We start from the raw sequence: 15,655 nt of genomic DNA on the forward strand, positions 1-15,655 counted from the left end.
ACAATCTCCGTGGGATCGACCCTTACTCACGTAAGGTTTATTACTTGGACGACCCAGTGCACTTGCTGGTTAGTTGTGCAGAATTGTGACAAAGTGTGATTCACGTTTGAGAGCTCCAAGTCTTTGGCGCCATTGTTGATGATCACAATTTTGCATATCAAGTTTTTGGCGCCGTTGCCGGGGAATGTTCGAGTTTGGACAACTGATGGTTCATCTTGTTGCTTAGATTAGGTACTTTTCCTTTTTATTTTTCGAAAAAAAATTTTCAAAAAAATACAAAAAGATTTTCTATTTTGTTCTTCAGAGTTTTTAAGAATGAATTCTAGAGTTTCATGATGATTTGTTGAAGTCTGGCTGGCTGAGAAGCCATATCTAATCTTTTGGACCGAGGTTTCAACTTATCATCACAAGAGCTTATTGATTTCTATCAATTTTGCTGTTGAAAGCAATGATCTGCTAAAGCTTGGCTGGCCATTGGCCATGTCTAGTGTTTTGGACCGGAGCTTTCATTGAAAGTTTGGCTGGCTAGTAAGCCATGTCTAATTCCTGGACTGAAGTCTTAGACTAGCATTGCAATGATTCCTGGAATTCTTATTAAAAGTTTTGATTCTCTTTATTTTCTTTTCCATATAAGTTTCGAAAATCACAAAAAAATTTATAAAACCATAAAAACCAAAAATATTTTATGTTTCCTGTTTGAGTCTAGTATTAATTTTTAAGTTTGGTGTCAATCGCATTCTTCTTGCATTTTTCGAAAACATGCAAATTGTTCTTCATTGATCTTCAAGTTGTTCTTGATGATTTCATTGCTTTGATCTTCAAATTCTCTTGTTTTGTATGTTTTGTTATTTCTTACATGCATTTTTAAATTGTTATAGTCCTTAGTATACAAACTTTTAAGTTTGGTGTCTTGCATGCATTGTTTATTTGATCTTAGTTGCATTTTTTATTGATTCCCATCATCAAAAATTCAAAAATATTTTTTAAAACTATGTCTTTTCAAGTCAATAATGCAGAGAATTGAAGATTCAGAACATTCAGCAGAGGAATCAAACAGAAAAAGCTGGGCGTTCAAAACGCCTAGTGAAGAAGGAAAACTGGTGTTTAAACACCCAGCCAGGTTAACGCCCAAAAAGGTAGAGATTTGGGCGTTAAACGCCAGAATGGGCACCATTCTGGGCGTTTAACGCCAGGATGACACTAGAGGGAAGATTTTGTTTTTAATTCAGATTTTTTTCAAATCTTCATAATTTTTCAAAATCAAATCTTTTTCAAATCATATCTTTTCAATCATATCTCTTTCAAAATCAATTTCTTTCCATTTTATATTTATTTTTCCTATTTTCAAAAATCCTTGCTATAATTAAAGATTTACTTCAAAATTTTCAAGTTGTTACTTGCCTATTAAGAAGGGATCAAACTTTAAATTTTAAAATCATATCTTTTAATTTCTTGATAGTCAAGTAATCAACTTTAATTTTAAAAATTTCTATTTCTAAATTGATTTTCAGTCATATCTTTTCAATCACATCTTTTTCAAATTTAATTTTCAATCATATCTTTTTAATTTCTGATTTCAAAATCTTTTTCAAAAATCACTTGATTTCTTTCTCAATCTTAGTTTTCGAAAACCAATTACCAATTTTTGAAATCTCTTACTTTAAATTTGAAAATTTCTTCCCCTCTTCTCACATCCTTCTATTTAAGGGACTAACACTCCTCCTCAAGGTGCAATTCGAACCCTAATTCTTTAGTAAGTTCGAATTCTCTCATCTCTATCCTCTCCTTCTATTCTTCTTTTCTTCTGACACTTCAAGGAATCTCTATACTGCGACATAGAGGATTCCATACTTTCTTATTCTCTTCTCTTTCATATGAGTAGGAACAAAGACAAAGGCATACTTGTTCAAGCTGATCCTGAACCTGAAAGGACCTTAAAGAGAAAGCTAAGAGAAGCTAAAGAACAATTCTCTTTAGAGGGCCTAATAGAACTCTTCAAAGAAGAAGAAACCATGGCAGCCGAAAACAACAACAATGCCAACAATGCAAGGAAGGTGCTTGGTGACTTTACTGCACCTACTCCTGATTTCTATGGGAGAAGCATCTCTATCCCTGCCATTAGAGCAAACAACTTTGAGCTTAAGTCTCAATTAGTTTCTCTAATGCAACAGAATTGCAAGTTTCATGGACTTCCATTGGAAGATCCTCATCAGTTCTTAGTTGAGTTCTTGCAAATCTGTGACACTGTCAAGACCAATGGGGTTGACCCTGAAGTCTACAGACTTATGCTCTTTCCTTTTGCTGTAAGAGACAGAGTTAGAACATGGTCGGATTCACAACCTAAGGAAAGCCTGAACTCTTGGGAAAAGCTAGTCAATGCCTTCTTGGCAAAGTTCTTTCCACCTCAAAAATTGAGTAAGCTTAGAGTTGAAGTCCAAACCTTTAGACAGAAGGATGGTGAGTCCCTCTATGAAGCTTGGGAGAGATACAAGCAATTGATCAGAAGGTGCCCTTCTGATATGCTTTCAGAATGGAGCATCATAGGAATCTTCTATGATGGTCTGTCTGAACTATCCAAGATGTCATTGGATAGCTCTGCTGGAGGATCTCTTCATCTGAAGAAGACGCCTGCAGAAGCTCAAGAACTCATTGAAATGGTTGCAAATAACCAATTCATGTACACCTCTGAAAGGAATCCTGTGAATAATGAGACAACTCAGAAGAAAGGAGTTCTTGAGATTGATACTCTGAATGCCATATTGGCTCAGAATAAAATATTGACCCAACAAGTCAATATGATTTCTCAGAGTCTATCTGAAATGCAAGCAGCAATAGGCAGTACTAAGGAAGCTTCCTCTGAAGAAGAAGCTTACGATCCTGAGAACCCAGCAATGGAAGAGGTGAACTACATGGGAGAATCCTATGGAAACACCTATAATCCTTCATGGAGAAATCATCCAAATCTCTCATGGAAGGATCAACAGAGACCTCAACAAGGTTTCAATAACAATAATGGTGGAAGAAATAGGTTTAGCAATAGCAAGCCTTTTCCATCATCTTCTCAGCAATAGACAGAGAATTCTAAGCAAAACCCCTCTGACTTAACAACCATTGTCTCTGATCTAATCAAAACCACTCAAAGTTTCATGACTGAAACAAGGTCCTCCATTAGAAATTTGGAGGCACAATTGGGTCAGCTGAGTAAGAAAATTACTGAACTCCATCCTAGCAATCTCCCAAGTAATACAGAAGAGAATCCAAAAAGAGAGCACAAGGCCATAACCACATCTCACATGGCCGAACATGGAGAGGAGGAAGAGGCAGTGATTTCCACTGAGGAAGACCTCAATGGACGCCCGCTGACCTCCATGGAGTTCCCTAATGAGGAACCATGGGAATCTGAGGCTCATTCTGAGACCATAGAGATTCCATTGAATTTACTTCTGCCTTTTATAAGCTCTGATGAGTATTCTTCCTCTGAAGAGGATGAAGATGTCACTGAAGAGCAAGTTGCTAAGTACCTTGGAGCAATCATGAAGCTAAATGCCAAGTTATTTGGTAATGAGACTTGGGAGAATGAACCTCCATTGCTCATCAAAGAACTGGATGACTTGACTAGGCTGAGATTACCTCAAAAGAGACAGGACCCTGGAAAGTTCTCAATCCCTTGCACCATAGGCACCATGACCTTTGAGAAGGCTCTGTGTGACCTAGGGTCAAGCATAAACCTCATGCCTCTCTCTGTAATGGAGAAGCTAGGGATCATTGAGGTACAAGCTGCAAGAATCTCACTAGAGATGGCAGACAATTCAAAGAAATAGGCTTATGGACTTGTAGAGGATGTCTTGATAAAGGTTGAAGACCATTACATCCCTGCTGATTTCATAGTCCTAGAGACTGGGAAATGTATGGATGAATCTATCATTCTTGGCAGACCCTTCCTAGCCACAGCAAAAGCTGTGATTGATGTTGACAGAGGAGAATTGATCATTCAAATGAATGGAGACTCCCTTGTGTTTAAAGCTCAAGGATATCCCACTGTCACCATGGAGAGGAAACATGAAGAGCTTCTCTCAATACAGAGTCAAATAGAGCCCCCACAGTCAAACTCTAAGTTTGGTGTTGGAAGGCCACAACCAAACTTTAAGTTTGGTGTTGAACCCCCACATTCAAACTCTAAGTTTGGTGTTGGGAGGTTCCAACATTGCTCTGAACATCTGTGAGGCTCCATGAGAGCCACTGTCAAGCTATTGACATTAAAGAAGCGCTTGTTGGAAGGCAACCCAATTTTTACTTATCTATGTTAAATTTCTATTTTCCTTTGTTATTTACGTTTTCTGTAGGTTGATGATTATATGAAGTCACAAAAATAATTGAAAAAGCAAAAACAAAATGAAAAACAGAATGAAAAACAGAACACCCTGGAGGAGATAGTTACTGGCGTTTAAACGCCAGTAAAGGTAGCAGAATGGGCGTTAAACGCCCACTCTAGCACCATTCTGGGCGTTTAATGCCAGAAAAGGGCACCAGACTGGCGTTTAACGCCAGGAATGGGCAAGAAGCTGGCGTTAAACGCCAGAAATGGGCAGCAGCCTGGCGTTTAACGCTAGGATTGGCAGAAAGGGGCGTTTTGCACGCCACTTGGTGCAGGGATGAGATATCCTTGACACCTCAGAATTTGTGGACCCCATAGGATTCCCACCTACCCCACCACTTTCTCTCTTCTTCACCCATTCACCAATCACCTCAATACCTCTTCCCCAAAAACTCCTCACCTATCAAATCCCACCATTCTCTTCACCACTCACATCCATCCTTCATAAAACCCCACCCACCTCACCATTCAAATTCAAACCACTTTCCCTCCCAAACCCACCCTCTATAGCCGAACCATACACACCCCTCTCACCCCTATATAAACCCATCTTCACTCCTTCGTTTTCACACAACCTAAACACCACTTCTCTCCCTTGGCCGAAACACAAAGCCCACTCCATCTCCTCTATTTCTTCTTCTTCTACTCTCTTCTTTCTTCTTTTGCTCGAGGACGAGCAAGCTTCTAAGTTTGGTGTGGTAAAAGCTAAAGCTTTTTGTTTTTCCATAACCATTTATGGCACCAAAGGCCGGAGAAACCTCTAGAAAGAGGAAAGGGAAGGCGAAAGCTTCTACCTCCGAGTCATGGAAGATGGAGAGATTCCTCTCAAAGGTGCATCAAGACCACTTCTATGAAGTTGTGGCCAAGAAGAAGGTGATCCCCGAGGTCCCTTTTAAGCTCAAAAAGGGCGAATATCCGGAGATCCGACATGAGATTCGAAGAAGAGGTTGGGAAGTTCTCACCAACCCCATTCAACAAGTCGGAATCTTAATAGTTCAAGAGTTCTATGCCAATGCATGGATCACCAAGAACCATGATCAAAGTGTGAACCCGGACCCCAAGAATTGGCTTACAATGGTCCGAGGGAAATACTTGGATTTTAGTCCGGAAAATATAAGGTTGGCATTCAACTTGCCCATAATGCAAGGAGATGCACACCCCTACACTAGAAGGCTCAACTTTGATCAAAGGTTGGACCAAGTCCTCATGAACATATGTGAAGAGGGCGCTCAATGGAAGAGAGATTCAAGAGGGAAGCCGGTTCAACTAAGAAGGCATGACCTCAAGCCCGTGGCTAGGGGATGGTTGGAGTTTATCCAACGCTCAATCATTCCCACTAGCAACTGGTCCAAAGCTACTATAGACCGGGCTATCATGATACATAGCATCATGATTGGAGAGGAAGTGGAAGTTCATGAGGTTATATCCCAAGAACTCTACAAGGTGGCGGACAAGTCCTCTCCTTTGGCAAGGTTAGCCTTCCCTCATCTCATTTGTCACCTCTGCAATTTGGTTGGAATTGACATAGAGGGAGACATTCTCATTGATGAGGACAAACCCATCACTAAGAAAAGGATGGAGAAAACAAGAGAACCTCATCAAGAGCATGAGGAAATTCCTCACCATGAAATCCCTGAGATGCCTCAAGGGATGCATCTTCCTCCACAAAACTATTGGGAGCAAATCAACACCTCCCTAGGAGAATTAAGTTCCAACATGGAACAACTAAGGGTGGAGCACCAAGATCATTCCATCCTCCTCCATAAAATTAGAGAAGATCAAAGAACCATGATAGAGGAGCAACAAAGGCAAGAAAGAGACATTGAGGAGCTCAAGCACTCCATAAGATCTTCAAGAGGAAGAACAAGCCACCATCACTAAGGTGGACCCGTTCTTTAACTTCCTTGTTCTTTAATTTTCCTGTTTTTCGAAAATTATGCTTTATGTTTATCTATGTTTGTGTCTTTGTTACATGATCATTAGTGTCTATGCCTTAAAGCTATGAAAATGAATCCATCACCTTTCTTAAATGAAAAATTTTTTCAATTGAAAAAGAAAAACAAGTGCATGAATTTCAAATTTTAAAACAGTTTAATTATTTTGATGTGGCGGCAATACTATTGTCTTTCTGAATGAATGCTTGAACAGTGCATATTTTTGAAATTGTTGTTTAAAGAATGTTAAAATTGTTGGCTCTTGAAAGAATAAAAGAAAAAGGAGAAATATTATCTGATGATCTGAAAAATCATAAAATTGATTCTTGAAGCAAGAAAAAGCAGTGAAAAGCTACATAAAAAAAAGAGAGGCGAAAAAAAAAAGAGAAAAGAAAAAGAAAGAAAAAGAAAAGCAAGCAGAAAAGCCAATACCCCTTTAAACCAAAAGGCAAGGGTGATAAAAAGGATCCAAGGTTTTGAGCATCAATGGATAGGAGGGCCCACAGGAATAAAATCCTGGTCTAAGCGGCTAAACCAAGCTGTCCCTAACCATGTGCTTGTGGCGTGAAGGTGTCAAGTGAAAACTTGAGACTGAGTGGTTAAAGTCGAGGTCCAAAGCAAAAAGAAGAGTGTGCTTAAGAACCCTGGACACCTCTAATTGGGGACTCTAGCAAAGCTGAGTCACAATCTGAAAAGGTTCACCCAGTTATGTGTCTGTGGCATTTATGTATCCGGTGGTAATACCGGAAAACAAAGTGCTTAGGGCCACGACCAAGACTCATAAAGTAGCTGTGTTCAAGAATCAACATACTTAACTAGGAGAATCAATAACACTATCTGGATTTTGAGTTCCTATAGATGTCAATCATTCTGAACTTCAAGGGATAAAGTGAGATGCCAAAACTGTTCAGAAGCAAAAAGCTAAAAGCCCCGCTCATCTAATTAATACTGATCTTCATAGATGTTTTTGGAATTCATTGTACATTCTCTTCTTTTTATCCTATTTGATTTTCAGTTGCTTAGGGACAAGCAACAATTTAAGTTTGGTGTTGTGATGAGTGGATAATTTATACGCTTTTTGGCATTATTTTTAGTATGTTTTTAGTATATTTTAGTTAGTTTTTATTATGTTTTTATTAGTTTTTAAATAAAAATCACTCTTCTAGACTTTACTATGAGTTTGTGTGTTTTTCTGTGATTTCAGGTATTTTCTGGCTGAAATTGAGGGACTTGAGCAAAAATCTGATTCAGAGGCTGAAAAAGGACTGCAGATGCTGTTGGATTCTGACCTCCCTGCACTCAAAGTGGATTTTCTGAAGCTACAGAAGCCCAATTGGTGCGCTCTTAATTGCGTTGGAAAGTAGACATCCTGGGATTTCCAGCAATATATAATAGTCCATACTTTTCCCGAGATTTGATGGCCCAAACAGGCGTTCCAAGTCAGCTTAAGAATTCTGGCGTTTAACTCCAAAGCTGGCACAAAAGCTGGAGTTAAACGCCCAAACTGGCACAAAAGCTGGCGTTTAACTCCAAGAAAAGTCTCTACACGAAAAAGCTTCAATGCTCAGCCCAAGCACACACCAAGTGGGCCCGGAAGAAGATTTCTGCATTAATTACTGATTTCTGTAAACCCTAGGCTACTAGTTCTCTATAAATAGGACCTTTTGCTATTGTATTTGGACATCTTGGGACGTTTAGTCCTTAGACCTTTGAGGCTGGCCATTCGGCCATGCTTACACTATTTGTTCTTATGTATTTTCAATGGTGGAGTTTCTACACACCATAGATTAAGGTATGGAGCTCTGCTGTTCTTCATGAATCAATACAAAGTACTATTATTTTTCTATTCAACTCAAGTCTATTTCTTCTCCAAGATATTCATTCGTTCTTCAACTTGATGAATGTGATGATCCGTGACACTCATCATCATTCTCACCTATGAACATGTGCCTGACAACTACCTTTGTTCTACTAGCAATGGCTTGAATGCGTATCTCTTGGGTTTCTAATCTAAGATTGGAACCTTCATGGTATAGGCTAGAATTATTGGCGGCCATTCCTGAGATCCGGAAAGTCTAAACCTTGTCTGTGGTATTCCAAGTAGGATCTGGGAAGGGATGACTGTGACGAGCTTCAAACTCGCGATTGTAGGGCGTGTGACAGACGCAAAAGGATCAATGGATCCTATTCCGACATGATCGAGAACCGACAGCTGATTAGCCGATGTTGTGACAGAGCATCAGGACCATTTTCACTGAGAGGACGGGATGTAGACATTGACAACGGTGATGCCCAACATAAAGCTTGTCATGGAAAGAAGTATGAATGATTGGAAGAAGGCGTTAGGAAAGCAGAGGTTCAAGGGGAACAAATCATCTTCATACACTTATCTGAAATCCACCAATGAATTACATAAGTATCTCTATCTTTATTTTATGTTTATTTTCATCACTTTAAACTCCATAACCATTTGAATCCGCCTGACTGAGATTTACAAGATGACCATAGCTTGCTTCAAGCCGACAATCTCCGTGGGATCGACCCTTACGCACGTAAGGTTTATTACTTGGACGACCCAGTGCACTTGCTGGTTAGTTGTGCAGAATTGTGACAAAGTGTGATTCACGTTTGAGAGATCTAAGTCTTTGGCGCCATTGTTGATGATCACAATTTTTCATATCACCTATGATCTCAATCCTTGCCATGAATGTCTCTCTTTACTAATTGCTTCTCTTTATTACTTGTCATCTTTAAATGCTTGCTTGATTTACTTTCCTTGCCATTTATTTTCTTGCACCCTTATAAATCAAACCCCTTGCACCTTCATAGCTAATAATTGACCACTTCATTGCAATTCCTTGTGAAATGACCCGAGATTTCAATACTTCGGTTAATTTTCATTGGGGTTTGTACTTGTGACAAAACCAATATTTTTGCATGTGAGGATTCTTCGTTGGTTTAGAACTATACTTGCAACGAGATTTCATCTGTGAAATTCTAGACCGTACGAGAATGCGAACATCAAAAATGGCGCCGTTGCCGGGGACTTGCAATGGTGCTATGTTATTGGCTATTGTATATACTGTGAATAGCTTGATTTTTGGTCTGTTTGTTAGTTTTTGCTAGTTTTAGGATTAGTTTTTCTTTGTTTCTTGTTAGACTTTGTTTTTGTTTTCTCTTATCTCCATGAATTCTCATCACTTTGGCTATGAGTGTGGTTCAAACTATGTTGTAGGAAATGGAAGCTTCAATGAGGATTTGCATCAAGGATTTGGAAATCAACGGTGGGAGGAGCCCCGAACTTATGGACAACCTTCTTGGGGACAACCTCCTTCCGAATCAAGTTTAACAAGAGTGCTTGGGGACATGACTACTCTCCTCATGGAGATGAGCAAGGACCAAAAGGCATTTTATTCCATCCAAGCCGTTCAAGCACCACCCCAACATGACTACTCTTCGGATTCTTATGGGTATAGTCCTAATCCTAATGCATACCAATCTAATGTATGTGATGACCCTTATTGTGATTGTCAACCATGACCACCACATACATATGACCCCTTCCCTCAACATAGCCCTCAACAACCATACTCACAAGCCTCATACCACCATTCACCTTCACATGATCCTAACTCATACACACCGTACCAACCACCATATGAACCATATCTAGAGCCACCACCACTCCAACACCAATTCTCCCATGAACCACAATTTTCTCATACACCACCTCAAGACTTCCGCCAATACGAACCACCTCCCAACTACAATACCTTTCCCTCAAACAATGAACCCTCTCTTCCACCACCGACCCCCAATGAAACCCTCATGCAAGAACTAAGAGATCTTGACTCTCATATCCAAGGGCAACAAGATGGGGTGGAAAAGGAGTTTAAAGAGCTAGAGGCCAAGATGGCTATCATGGTAGAAACCATTAACCACATAGCTTCTCATCTAAGCTCATGCATTCCAAGTACTCCCATTGTTGAATGTGGAGAAGCAACCAAAGAGCTTAGTAAGGGAGTGGAATTGGAACTCCAAGGTAAGGGAGATGAGTTAAAATAAGAAGTACAACAAGAGGAAGAGGTAGAGATTATTGAAAAAGAGGAAGTCGTGGTTGGGTATTTAAGATATGTTGAGTACATAGAGGAATCCCAAGTGGAAGAACCTTCTTCCACGGAGTTTGGAAGCAATGTTAAAGAGGAGAGTGATGTTAAGGAAGTGGATAGAGAGTTGAGGGAAATTGATCAAGAAATGGATTCCATCATTAGTGATTTTTTGTCCACATTGATCAATCCCCTTAATGATCTTGTTGAGCCTTCTTCCATTGGATTAGAAAGCAATGTTGAAGAGGATGTGCAACCTCCAAGGCATATTGCGAGTGAAGAATTGGAAGAGGTGTTCCAAGCAACAAGCCCTCCTATCTATGATGATTCTGCATCAACATATGATCCCTTTGAGCATGATGAGTCCTTCCCCAATGTGCTTGGAATTAATGATGAGGTAGACTTCACTAACCCTCCTATTTATGATTTGAGTGATGGGGAAGAGATAGAAAAATTTGGTGAAGATGAATGTGAACTTGAGAAAGCTTGGCAAGAGGTAGAACTTGAAGCACCTTGTCAAGTGGTGGACACCTCTAGAAGAGGATGGACGGGAGTGGAATGCGCTTTATCAAGACCGTTGGGAACTCCTCCACCTAGGTTGTCATCTAATCCTTCATTTGAGTGGGTAAAACTTCTAACTCTCGGCTTTAGTATCCCACTTGAATTTGGTTTACTTGAATCGGATGGCCAACTTAGAACGCTCTGTGGAATTAAGCGTAAGAGGAGGATGTTTAGTGGTTGGCGTTGTAAGCCTAGGCTCATTATGGTTGGAAGCTCAAAATTGAAGATCATGGATTGGTGTAGTGCTCGATTGAATGGGTCTAGGAGGATCGGTTGGTGCCTTCATGAGAATTCAGCCTCTCTACCACCTGGAGAAAATTATCATGACCAAATTGAAGATGGGTGTGAAAATAAGATATGGGATCCCGGATCACCACATGAAGACCAATTATGGGAGCTCATATCTTGGGAAGAACTACCCCCAAGCGTGGTGAAGAAGGATGAAAATTCTGACAACCATTTGAGGAGCAAGCATCCTTGGAGGTTCAAGGATGAATACAAGCATAAGCCACCATGACAAGGAGCTTTCCAAATGTCCAACTTAAGGACTTAAACCAAAAGTGCTTGGTGGGAGACACCCCATCATGGTAAACTCTTTCCATTCTCTTGTAGATATAATGAATGAATGAATTGAGTTCTATTGTAAGTAGTTTCTTTACTCCTTTGCATAGTTTGTTTTGCTTGCTAGGTTGTTTATACATTTTATACCTTGAATAAGGATAATTCTTTGAATTTGAGTTTTTGCTTGGATTGCAAGTTTCCTCAAATTGTTTGAAAAATTCTCACAAATCCAAAATATGGGTGATTTTGCATTTTGGCTGGTTTTTGAGTCATAGGGAAGGTTAGGAATTTTTAAGCTGTTTTTAGTATTTCTGAAAAAAAGAGATAGGGATACGTGCGCACGCTGTACGCGCACGCGTCGATAAGTGAACACAGCTCCTCATATGTGGAACCAGAGAGTAGTGCGAGTTGGGTGCGAATGTTGAGCTTCTCGCTCAAGCTGCTACCCACGCGGATGCATACATCACGCGTACGCGTCAACGCGCACCTCCCTCATCCATGCTTAAGCATACAGGGCGCTTGCGCATCCATTCCTTTTTCATCCATCCGCGCGGATGCGTCCAGGACGCGTACGCGTGGAATTAATAACATAACCCAAGGGACGCGAGAACCCTCACCAATCGTGTCCCTCACTTCTCTTTCTTCCAACGTTCCCTTTCCACTATTCCTCCATAGCCACCTCCTGCAACCCCCACAACCACCGTCCGGCGACTTCATTCCGCCGCAGACCCACCGCAACCACTCTTTTCCCCTTTCTCTTCTCTTCCCTTTCCCCTTCTCGCCTCTGCGCTTTCACTTCTCTCTTTTCGCCACCCCTCTCTCCCTACTCTCTGCCAGCGCCGCCGCAGCCACTCACTGCCGTCGGCGAACCACCCCTAGCCGCAACCACCCTCGCTCTCCTCTCCTCGCCCAGAATCCACACCTCTACCCCTGCCCTATTTTGGTGACCCCTGAGTTGCCCTGCTGCACCACCGCCACCATCACTGCTAGCAGCACCACACTGCAGCACCCACACCCTTCTTCCCTTCCCTTCATCTTCCATTTTCTCAGCTCTATTTCTCTTCTGCTCTGTTTTCAGGTTCCATACTTCCTACTGCTCTGTTTTTCTTTCTTTTATTAATTCTATTTGTTAATGACTAGATTAGATTAGTTAGTTGATTATTCTGTTTATTAGGTTAGATAAAAATGCATGATGTTAGGTAGTTAGGATGTGGTTAGAGGATTCTAGGCCTGATAAGTGCCCCGTTCTTGATTACTTTTCGAATAGTGCATGCTTTGCTGAATGATGGTTGCTGTGGTGATTTCTGTTTTACATGCTATTACCTACTGCTGCTTTGCTGAGATTCAATTGTATGATTGTGTTGATACTGCCTGAACATATGTAATCCATGCTCTTACGATGCTTGTTGCAATTCTTGGATTCATATGTGATTTTTGCTACTGTTTGCTATCCGGAAACGTCCAATTTACTGTCAGAATGCTATCCGAATTTCTGGAAATTGTTTTGTCCTTAAACTTGCTACCTAAAATTGAACTTGACAACCTTGAAATTGAGATTTCCTTGACCTCACCAAGTTTAATTCTTAGGCTACTCGGTTGGCACTTCCGTGTTGATTTTGATTCCCATTGATACGCATTGAAAGGGTTGGTCCAAGGTACTCTTTGTCGGATTTCTGTGACAAATAGTATCTTGCCTAACCCTATTTCTTCAATTTGAACCTTTTTGTGTTTTCACTTTTCAAGTTAAGTCAATTGGTTTTTTTACTCATACTAAACTTATCATTTAAATTTAACTTGTGATTTTCTCCAATAAGGTTCATTCATTTGAATTAATTGGTGGATTTCACTAGTGTGACCCTGTTGATTCAAAACTGTTCCCAACTTGTTTTTTGTTACACTAGTGCATATTTCACTCTGGCAACACCAATTATTGCAATCTTAGTGACCATAACATTGTTGATGACTTGATTTTCCATTGTATGCTTTGATGCAATTTCATATTTCATCATCAATGACTGCATCTTCCTCATGGATGTGAGTATGCTTATTTTCCATATTTTGTGCATTTCTTTTGATCGAGCCAACAATCGTCATACCACTAATCTTTGAATCGGTTCTCTAACTTCTAACTCGATTAACCAACTAACTTTTCTTTTTGCTTTCAAACTAACTCCTTTAATCATTCTTTTGGGTATGACGCTTCTTAGGCTTAATGAACAAGCATTGTGCAAATATGGCTTGAATTCTTGGTTTGTGAATTGTTTGAATTCTGAATTCTGTTTCTTGCAATCCAAGAATTCTTATCTCCTAACTCACTTCATGATTAATATCAATCCTCTTGTTTTCTGAATATGTCATTCCTTGCTTTGTTTTTTTCTACGTGTCTTAATTGTTTATATCCTGTATCTCTTTTTTAGGATGGCCGACTGAGGAAAAGCCAAGGTTACTTCAAGAAAGAGGAAGAAACCTCAAGCCTTCACTCTTTCACCTTTCTACGACTATGCCACAAACCCTCATAATGAGGAGGATAAGGTTAACCAGCAACTGCCGCCTACAGATGTATATAGGTTCCCTAACTTATACTGCGAGCTCTGCTTCCCAACACACCGAAAGAAAAATCTGAACATAGAAAAGAAACTGGCCATTCCATCTGACTTGAGGCGAGCTATTCAGACACGTATTCAGGGGATGGGCCTAGGCTTTATTGATAGGGAGCTAGGCAGGGTGAACTTCTCATGGGTCAAGAAATTTTACAGTAACTTCTTCAGACACACCCTTGATTCAGTCTACCTACGAGGCGGTCAGATATTGGTTACGGAGGCAGCCATTCAGGATAGACTCCGATGTCTGCCTAGGACCAGTGGCACAGATGCCATTGAGCAGGCAGAAGTGGCGATCCATTGTATGACCTTTGATTATGATGCTCTGAGGGACGTTATTGCTACCCTGGATGCTCCTTGGATGACGGACACTAACAACAAGAAGCCCAAGGGAATGCTGTTTACTTATCTTTCTAGGGAGGCCAGGACGTGGCAGCAGATCTTTGCGCATTACGTCATGCCGACCACCCACTTTACTGAAATCCTAGTGAACATGCTCGTCCTAATCGGATGTGTTATGGAGGGAAATGAGGTATACTTCCCCCAACTGATCAGGAGATATATGTGGCGAGCACATGTCCATGGCATACTTTCATTTCCCACCTTGGTCACCGAGATGATTCAGCTAGCCGGTGCACCATGGGAGGCAGATGATGAGACACCACCTCCCGACCACGGAAAGGAGGAAGTGATTCCATGGGGGACATGGGTACATGAGAAACCCCCATCCCGGTGCCGGTCCAGAGCCAGAGCAGCAGCAGCCGGACCTTCTTCTTCATCAGCTCCAACAGGACCATCAGCACCAGCAGCATCCACTGTACCACCAGCACCCCAGTCGACGTATCTCTTAGTACAGCATCTGATCTGCTTCATGGAGCGTAGTGAGCGCCGCATTATGTGACGCCTGGACAGAGTGCATCAGATGTTTGTGGCACTGGGCGTTGAGTTTCCCCTCTTCGTGACTCTTCCGCATCTGAGGAGGAGGAGCACGAGGAGGAGCCAGCTCAAACAAAGACACCTTTATAGACACAGGCCGTCCTAGAGGCTCAGCAGCCCTCTGAGGAGTCACAGCCTGAGGCCCAGCAGACAGATGTGACTCTTGACCCCCATTCTGAGCCCAAGCAGTAGCATCGAGGACGATGCTTCATTTTAAGTGTGGGGAGGTCACCGTCGGTGGATAGCCATTTTGGGGTGAACATTCCGGACATTTATCTCCTAGTTTATGTTATTTTACTTTATTTTGCATTTTGTTTAGGATTATTGTATATACTAGTATTGTGGATACTTATATTCTAGTTGTTGCATTTTGCACCTTAGATTGGATACATTTCATATTTTTAGTAGATTTTATTTACATAGTTGTTTTTGCTTGTCTTAGCTTTTTGGTTGTGATTAGGAAAATATTTTGGATTGTTGAAACCTAGTTGACCCTTTTTGCATATGAAATGTGTTTTGATTGAAAAAGGGGTAAACTAAGGAATTTTTTTTAAATTCTCAATCACAACATTACATCAATAA

Source organism: Arachis ipaensis, chromosome B09 (assembly GCF_000816755.2).
Source record: "Arachis ipaensis cultivar K30076 chromosome B09, Araip1.1, whole genome shotgun sequence".
In the NCBI taxonomy this organism is placed as follows: Eukaryota; Viridiplantae; Streptophyta; class Magnoliopsida; order Fabales; family Fabaceae; genus Arachis; species Arachis ipaensis.